The following is a 3,997-nucleotide window of genomic DNA, read 5'->3' as shown; positions in this document are numbered from 1 at the left end:
TGGATGATCCGATCCGCAAGGACCATGATTGGGAATTTTTTGATTGGCTTTCTCCGAGGAAGAGGCGAAACATAATCAACTTGAATTCGGGACAGCTATTCGAAATCTTAGTGAAAGACTGGATTTATTATCTCATGTTTGCTTTTCGTGAAAAAATACCAATTGAAGTGGAGGTTTTCTTCAAACAACAAGGGGCTGGGTCAACTGCTCAATCAAATGATATTGAGCATGTTTCCCATCTCTTCTTGAGAAACAAGCGGGCTATTTCTTTGCAAAATTGTGCTCAATTTCATATGTGGCAATTCCGCCAAGATCTCTTCGTTAGTTGGGGGAAGAATCCGCACGAATCGGATTTTTTGAGGAGCATATCGAGATAGAATTGGATTTGGTTAGACAATGTGTGGTTGGTAAACAAGGATCGGTTTTTTAGCAAGGTACGGAATGTATCATCAAATATTCAATATGATTCCACGAGATCTAGTTTCATTCAAGTAACGGATTCTAGCCAATTGAAAGGATCTTCTGATCAATCCAGGGATTCCATTAGGAATGAGGATTCGGAATATCACACATTGACCAATCAAAGAGAGATTCAACAACTAAAAGAAAGATCGATTCTTTGTTCGGATCCTTCCTTTCTTCAAACGGAACGAACAGAGATAGAATCGGAGCGATTCCCTAAATGCCTCTCTGGATATTCTTCAATGTGCCGACTATTCATGGAACGTGAGAAGCAGATGAATAATCATCTGCTTCCGGAAGAAATCGAAGAATTTCTTGGGAATCCTACAAGAGCCAATCGTTCTTTTTTCTCTGACAGATGGTCAGAACTGCATCTGGGTTCGAATCCTACTGAGAGGTCTACTAGAGATCAGAAATTGCTGAAGAAAGAACAAGATGTTTCTTTTGTTCTTTCCGGGCGATCGGAAAGTAAAGAAATGGTTAATATATTCAAGATAATTATGTATTTACAAAATACTGTCTCAATTCATCCTATTTCATCAGATCCGGGATGGGATATGGTTCCGAAGGATGAACTGGACAGTTCCAATAAGATTTCATTCTTGAACAAAAATCCATTTTTTGGTTTATTTCATCTATTCCATGAACGGAACAGGGGGGGATACACGTTACACCACGATTTTGAATCAGAAGAGAGATCTCAAGAAATGGCAGATCTATTCACTCTATCAATAACCGAGCCGGATCTGGTGTATCATAAGGGATTTGCCTTTTCTATTGATTCCTCCGGATTGGATCAAAAACATTTCTTGAGGGGGGTATTCAACTCCAGGGATGAGTCGAAAAATAAATCTTTATTGTTTCTACCTCCTCTTTTTTATGAAGAGAATGAATCTTTTTATCGAAGGCTCATAAAAAAATGGGTCCGGACCTCTTGCGGGAATGATTTGGAAGATCCAAAACCAAAAATAGTGGTATTTGCTAGCAACAACATAATGGAGGCAGTCAATCAATATAGATTGATCCGAAATCTGATTCAAATCCAATATAGCACCTATGGGTACATAAGAAATGTATTGAATCGATTCATTAAAAAGAATCGATTCGATCGCAACTTCGAATATGGAATTCAAAGGTATCAAATAGAAAATGATACTATGAATCATAGAACTATAATGAAATACACGATCAACCACCAGTTATCAAATTTGAAAAAGAGTCAGAAGAAATGGTTCGATCCTCTTATTTTGATTTCTCGAACCGAGAGATCCATGAATCGGGATCTTAATGCATGTAGATACAGATGGTCCAATGGGAGCAAGAATTTCCAGGAACATTTAGAACTTCTCAGTTCTGAGCAGAATAGCCGTTTTCAAGTAGTGTTCGATCGATTACGTATTAATCAATATTCGATTGATTGGTCTGAGGTTGAGGTTATCGACAAAAAAGATTTGTCTAAGTTACTTTGTTTCTTTTTGTCCAAGTTACTTCCTTTTTTGTCCAAGTTTCTTCTCTTTTTGTCTAACTCACTTCCTTTTTTCTTTGTGAGTTTCGGGAGTATCCCCATTCATAGGTCCGAGATCCACATCTATAAATTGAAAGGTCCGAATGATCCACTCTGTAATCAGTTGTTAGAATCAATAGGTCTTCAAATCGTTCATTTGAAAAAATTGAAACCCTTCTTATTGGATGGCCGTGATACTTCCCAAAAATCGAAATTCTTGATCAATGGAAGAACAATATCACCATCTTTTTTCAATAAGATACCAAAGTGGATGATTGACTCATTCCATACTAGAAAGAATCGCAGGAAATCTTTTGATAACACGGATTCCTATGTTTCAATGATATCCCACGATCAAGACAATTGGCTGAATCCCGTGAAACCATTTCATAGAAGTTCATTGATATCCTCTTTTTTTAAAGCAAATCGACTTCGATTCTTGAATAATCAATATCACTTCTGTTTCTATTGTAACAAAAGATTCCCTTTTTTTGTGGAAAGGGCTTGTATCAATAATTATTATTTTACGTATGGACAATTCCTCAATATCTTGTTCATTCAGAACAAAATATTTTCTTTGTGCGGCGGTAAAAAAAAACATGCTTTCTTGGAGAGAGATACTATTCCACCAATCGAGTCACAGGTATCTAACATATTGATATCTAACCATTTTCCGCAAAGTGGTGACGAAGGGTATAACTTGTACAAATCTTTCCATTTTCCAATTCGATTCGATCCATTCGTTCGTAGAGCTATTTACTCGATCGCAGACATTTCGGGAACACCTCTAACAGAGGGACAAATAGTCAATTTTGAAAGAACTTATTGTAAACCTCTTTCAGATATGAATCTACCTGATTCAGAAGGGAAGAACTTGCATCAGTATCTCAATTTGAATTCAAACGTGGGTTTGATTCACACTCCATGTTCTGAGAAATATTTACCATCCGAAAAGAGGAAAAAACGGAGTCCGTGTCTAAAAAAATGCCTTGAGAAAGGGCAGATGTATAGAACCTTTCAAAGAGATAGTACTTTTTTAACTCTCTCCAAATGGAATCTATTCCAAACATATATACCATGGTTCCTTACTTCGACAGGGTACAAATATCTAAATTTAATATTTTTAGATACTTTTTCAGACCTATTGCCGATACTAAGTAGCAGCCAAAAATTTGTATCCATTTTTCATGATATTATGCATGGATCAGATATATCATGGCGAATTCTTCAGATTCCATTGTGGAAGACACAATGGAATCTGATAAGTGAGATTTCAAGTAAGTGTTTACATAATCTTCTTCTGTCCGAAGAAATTTTTCATCAAAATAATGAGTCACCATTGATATCGACACATCTGAGATCGCTAAATGTTCGGGAGTTCCTCTATTCAATCCTTTTCCTTCTTCTTGTTGCTGGATATCTCGTTCGTACACATCTTCTCTTTGTTTCTCGAGCCTACAGAGAGTTACAGACAGAGTTCGAAAAGGTCAAATCTTTGATGATTCCATCATACATGATTGAGTTGCGAAAACTTCTGGATAGGTATCCTACATCTGAACTGAATTCTTTCTGGTTAAAGAATCTCTTTCTAGTTGCTCTGGAACAATTAGGAGATTTTCTAGAAGAAATACGGGGTTTTGCTTCTGGCGGCAACATGCTAGGGGGTGGTGGTCCCGCTTATGGGGTCAAATCAATACGTTCTAAGAAGAAATATTGGAATCTCTTCGATCTCATAAGTATCATACCAAATCCCATCAATCGAATCGCTTTTTCGAGAAATACGAGATATCTAAGTCATACAAGTAAAGTGATCTATTCCTTGATAAGAAAAAGAAAAAACGTGAATGGTGATTGGATTGATGATAAAATAGAATCCTGGTTATCGAACAGTGATTCGATTGATGATAAAGAAAGAGAATTCTTGGTTCAGTTCTCTACCTTAACGACAGAAAAAAGGATTGATCAATTTCTATTGAGTCTGACTCATAGTGATCCTTTATCAAAGAATAACTCTGGTTATCAAATGATTGA

The sequence above is a fragment of the Arachis ipaensis genome, chromosome B2 (assembly GCF_059453495.1).
Source record: "Arachis ipaensis isolate K30076 ecotype BB chromosome B2, ASM5945349v1, whole genome shotgun sequence".
NCBI classification, from domain to species: Eukaryota; Viridiplantae; Streptophyta; class Magnoliopsida; order Fabales; family Fabaceae; genus Arachis; species Arachis ipaensis.
This window is presented reverse-complemented; position numbering follows the sequence as displayed.